Source organism: Ursus arctos, unplaced genomic scaffold (assembly GCF_023065955.2).
Source record: "Ursus arctos isolate Adak ecotype North America unplaced genomic scaffold, UrsArc2.0 scaffold_16, whole genome shotgun sequence".
In the NCBI taxonomy this organism is placed as follows: Eukaryota; Metazoa; Chordata; class Mammalia; order Carnivora; family Ursidae; genus Ursus; species Ursus arctos.
In genome coordinates this window covers 15,326,310-15,331,688 of record NW_026622830.1, presented here as the reverse complement: position 1 = coordinate 15,331,688, position 5,379 = coordinate 15,326,310, and the positions used below count along the sequence as shown (strand labels likewise).

At 45.7% G+C, this 5,379-nt stretch overlaps 1 long non-coding RNA gene across 1 annotated transcript; it reads left to right on the top strand.

The window, feature by feature from the left end:
* Positions 1-3,201: 3,201 nt before the first annotated feature.
* LOC130543768 (uncharacterized) lies at positions 3,202-4,339 on the top strand. The gene is made up of 2 exons (XR_008959349.1): positions 3,202-3,482; positions 4,133-4,339. It is a non-coding gene; the product is annotated as an uncharacterized LOC130543768 (long non-coding RNA).
* Positions 4,340-5,379: the final 1,040 nt, after the last annotated feature.

Here is a 5,379-nt window from a genome sequence, read left to right as displayed (position 1 = left end):
ATGGTGTTTTTACTTTTTTTTTTTCATTCATTGCCAAAAATTAAAAATTAAGAGATTGCACATGAAAATTTCAATTTCTGGCTTCTCTTGATAAACTGGAACTCCAGTAAGATGGGTACAGTTCTCCACCCTTGTGACAGCAGGCCCCTTTGGACAGAGCATGGTTTCTCTATTTCTCCACAGTCCCCACCATGCCCTATTGTCTCTGCATTAAAGCCTCATATCAGAGCCATTTGTCACAACTCTTGCAACACTGTTTTTTTTTTTAAATATATAGTGGATGAAAGAAGAAAGTAAAATATTTCTTTTACCCATGTTCCCTCTTCATACCTCAACCTCTTCCCTCATTTCCATCACCAGGCTAGACCCTTAGGTACCTTGGCTTTCTACCCTTGCACTTAGAGCGCCTTGAAAACACACAAGATGCTTGCCTAACTCTGTGCCTCCAATAGCAAGCACAGTGCTGGGCTCAGAGTCGGTCTCCGTAAATGCTTGTTGGAATCATGAAAGTAACTCTTGCTGTTAGAAGAGAATCCCCCTTAGCCATCCATTCAACCAACTTTACTGAGTTCATCTGTGTATCCCGTTCCCTGCCTTAGTGTTCTCTTTACCTTCAGAATCCCAGATCCTCTTGTAACCCCCAAATAATCAACTGTCTGTAGATTGCCATTTTGGGTACCTCTAATAAAACCTTGCTCTTAGCAATTACATCAGAGAAGATCATAAGAACCATTGACTGGTAGTAGTAGTAGTATCAGCAATAAATAGTTACCATTTAGTGATTGTGTAACCAGCCACTTATATACATCTCTCATTCAAGCTTTACAACGACCCCGTGCATTGACCTTCAGGAAAGCTCATTCCCCCACAGTTCTGGAGTGGGTTCGAGAAGGCTAGAGGTGGGCAGCCTCTCTCTCCCAACCACAGAAACAGACCTCGGCTGGGCCCTGGGCTGGTGGTTTCCAGGGGTGCCTGCTGGCCTGTCTGCATGGCTGACGGACCTGCAAAATGACTCCAGTCTGGGGCTCCTGAATCCAGACCAGCTAACCCCTCGTCCCAAGCACATCGACACCTCCTTTATGGATTCTTTCTTCTTTCTCCCACTCGGCACTTGTAACCAGCCCTGGGACCAGTTTTTCCACCCTCGGATCCATAGCCCTTGGGAATGCCTGTGGGTGGTCTGCAAAAGCCCCTCGCTGCTCCTGAAGAATGATCATTGCCTCCTGACTCTGTCTCGGTCATATTCTGCTTCTTTCGCTTTATTAAAGCAGCCTCCTTCCTGAATGAGCTGGCGCCAGCCCAATGCCAGTGCCTAAAACTTGTCTTTTCATCTCATAACCCAGCTTGCCAGCAGGGGCTTGGAATTCTATTTTGTTGTTGCTTCTTAGTCACTGTGATGTTTTAGAAGAGATTTAAAGCTGCCCTTTGGCTGGAGTAAGTGCTCAGTAAGCATTTGTTGGAGGAAGGGATGAAAGAATAAACGACAGAATAGTCAGCACTTGGTAAACGGTTGATGAAGGAGAATCAGACGAGCTAATGTACAGGAAACTGATGTATATCGCCTCTGAGTAGTGGAAATTGTTAACTGAGCGGGACAACACTGCAGCCTTGTCCGCTGGCGCCATCTGCTGGACACAAGGTAGCACAACAGGTCCGTTTCTGCTTCAGTGGGGCGTGGGTCAGACACAGGTTTCTGGAAATGCCCGCAAGGAGCTGAGTAAACAGGGGTGGGGGGATACATTTCAGCCAAATCTAACATGCACCAGATACTGTGCTAAGTGCTTTACATGCATTATTTCTCTTCATCCTCCGCCGTCGCTAGAAGAGGCAGATACTACTATTATTGCGTCTTTAGAGATTAAAAATCTGACTTACAGAGGCTTCCAGCACATTCATAATGTCCGAAGCCATATAGCTAGTGGGTATTTGAGATAAGACTCAAGGCCAGCTCAGTGTGACTTCAGAGCCTATTGAAGGTGACATGCCGCAGGAATCAGACTCCAGAGTGGAGGTGTGCTTGCAGAAAGCCTACTGCGGAGTGCTTTCCGGAGCATAGGGGAAGGGGCAAGTCAAACTGCCATGTAGCTTTATCTGACGAGGCCTCAGAGGATGTCCACCCTGGAGGAAGGGGGGGGGTAGTATGGAGCCGGGGTGGCAAGGAGGCTGGACCTTGTGACTCACGCTTCATTCAGTCATTGGATGCAGTACTCGGGCTAGGTTACGAGCTTCAGCCAAGGGCAAGTCCCCAAGAGGGACTCAGGTGAGTGCTGTCAGCCGCCAATGCTCCCAGCAGCTGGGGGAGTAAGAGCCTTAGTCCCGGAGTGGGGGTTCTGGGCAGCATGCCACAGTTTCTACTACAGAGCCAGGCACCTATCTTATCTGCAGTGCTGCTCAAATAAGGGGAACAGCTGGTAGGTAGACAAGGCCAGTGGCATGCATAGTGGGAGGGGGAGTGAAAGCACGGAAGTGGTTCTGCCCACCATCCAATCAATGAAACTGTGGCTCAGGCCGTGCCTGCCATACAGCTGCAAAACCAGCGTATTTTAACCAATTCACGCAGAGATAATATATAGATTACTTTGTGGGTTCCAAGCCATTAACAAAGAAGCAAAATGCGATGTTCAGCTAGCTGGGCAAGTGATTGGTGATGGATTTCTTGACATCCTCAAATAAGGAACAGAAGGATTGAGGGCCACAAACTGACTAATGTACTGGAGTAACTGATTTTTAAAAAATCACTCTGTGTTGGGGCGCGTGGGTGGCTCAGTTGGTTAAGCGGTTAAGCGGCTCAGGTCATGATCCCAGGGGCTTAGGATCGAGTCCTGCATCGGGCTCCCCGCTCAGCAGAGAGCCTGCTTCTCCCTCTCCCTCTACTCCTCCCCTCTTCTCCTGCTCTTTCTCTTGTGGTCTCTCTCAAATACATAACATCTTTAAATAAATAAATAAATAATCACTTCGTGGTAAATCAAATTGTTTAAAAATATTCCAGTCTTTCCCCTACGCCACCTCCACAGACGGAGAGAATTTTCGATGCTGGAGACTGGTGGGCTTGGTTATGCTACTTCTTCAGCTTGGCGCAGAGCAGGGCACTCTTTGTTTCCCCACCCACTGACACTAGGCTTGGCCGCGTGACTTGCTTTTCCCAATGGGATGTGAGCAGTTTTGACACAAGCAGAAGCTTGAAATGGGTTTGCCCGGTTGACCTTGCCCTCTTGTGCTTCTGCAATCCCAGAGAACGTGGCCTGGCTAGCCTGCTAATCTAAAGAAGACGAGAGACACGTAGAGCAGATCTTGACCCCATCTACAGCTTGGAGCCAAGCCCAGGCAAGTCCCGCTGAGCCCAGCCTCGATCAGTCAACCAGCAGAAGCAGACATGAACGTAAATGGCAGTTGTGTTCTACCGCGTTGTTTGGGGGTGGTTCGTAGAGCAGCAACAGCCGATTGGTACGCGTCCACCGAGTGGTAGAGGACCACACATGTGGGTATGTCAAGAATAATTTCAACTTATGATCTTTCTTTAAGAACTGTCTTTAGATCTTAATCTCCATGTAAAATGAGACTTGTGCACTTAAATATGGGGAAAAAACGGGCCAGACGTTTTTCTTAGCATCTGGGGCAGAGACCACTAAATGTCTCCTAATAAGTGTCTCCCTCTCTTCTACAAGGCAATGAGAAGTTCCAGGGTTCCCAAACCATTGGGAAACAGGACTATGAAAACCTGGGCAGGTCCCTCAAAAGGTGACACTACTGTCTATCAGATATGGCCATGAGGATTCTGGACAAGGCAGAGTTTCCCCGAGGGAAGAGTCAGGCGTCATGAGGTCAGAGGACAGGGACACTCCTCCTAGAAAGCAGGACCAGCTCACCTGCCACAGAAAGATGAGTGTACAATTCTTGGAATCTGAATAGCATTTAGAGATCATCTCCCTTGTGCCTAGGTACATGGTGCCCCAGATGAATGCTCATCTTCCCAACTTCCCTAACAGTCAAGTATGGCCATGTAGCTGAGTTTTGTCCAACAGGATGTAAATCAGGTAATCACATAGCAGATTCTAGAACCTTCATTAAGAGACAGCTGTGTTGCATCTAATACCTCCACCATTCCCCCTGGTCTCTTCCTCTTTACCACCAGGTTTGGATGAAGATGTAATGGCAGGAGTTGGAGCAGCTATTTTGGAACATGAGGTGAACTTGGAAATAGCAGCTATGTAGAATGAAGCAACAAGATTAAAGGTGCCTAAGCCCCAGAAGACTTCATGGCACAAATCAATGACAAACTCCTTGTCTCCCACTTTTACAAGGGAGGGGAAATAAAACAATTTCTAGCTTGTTAAAGTCACTGATATTTGTCATCTCTTTTATTCACAGACAATCCTCATCCTTACTGATACAGCATCCAACTATCGACAATTCATAGTCTTAACATTTAACTAGAAGGAAAAAGATCTTTTCTTTGTTGTAACCATTAGTAGAAACAACAGCACTCTAAAAATTTATATCTGAAAGTGATTCAATGTGCTGGAAAAAAGACTAGACTGGAGGTAGAAGACCCAAGTTTTAAACCTAGCACAGTTGCTGATGAACTATGTGATCTTTTTTTTTTTTTTTAAGATTGTATTTATTTATTTGAGAGACAGAGAAGGGAGAGAGAGAACATGAGTGGCGGGGGTGAGAGGGGAGGGAAGAAGGAGAGGGAGAAGCAGACTCCCCATTGAGCAGGGGCCCAACACAGGGCTTGATCCCAGGACCCTGGGATCATGACCTGAGCCGAAGGCAGACGCTTAACCATCTGAGCAACCCAGGAGCCCCAAACTGTGTGATCTTTGTCATGTTCTTTTCACTGGCACAGTGAGAAAGTTGGAAGAGGAAGCAGAATCATCAATAAACATAAGAAAAGATGCTTACCTTCCCTAGTAATAAGAGAAATGCAAATTAAGACAAGCAGATACAATTTCACACCAATCAAATTGGCAAAATCCAAAAGCCCAATAATTCCAGGTGTTGATGTAGATATGGAGAAAACAGAGATTTTCATACAATGCTGGTGGAACTATAACTTAGTACAGTCAATGTAAATTAATGATTTGTAGTAAAGCTGAAAAATGTGCATATATTACGATGTAGCAGCTCCACTTTTAAACATATACCCTAGAGACATTCTTGCAAGTGTGTCCCGTGAGATGTTCTAGTATGTTCATTGCAGCATTGAAGGAACAACCTATAATATCAGTATGTGTTATGGAAATAAATTAGGTAAGTATGTTGTGATATATTCAGGCAATGCAATACTATCACAACAGTGAAAAACAATTTAAAGATTTTATTTATTTATTTATTTGACAGGGAGAAAGCAAGAGAGCACAAGCACGGGGAGCCACA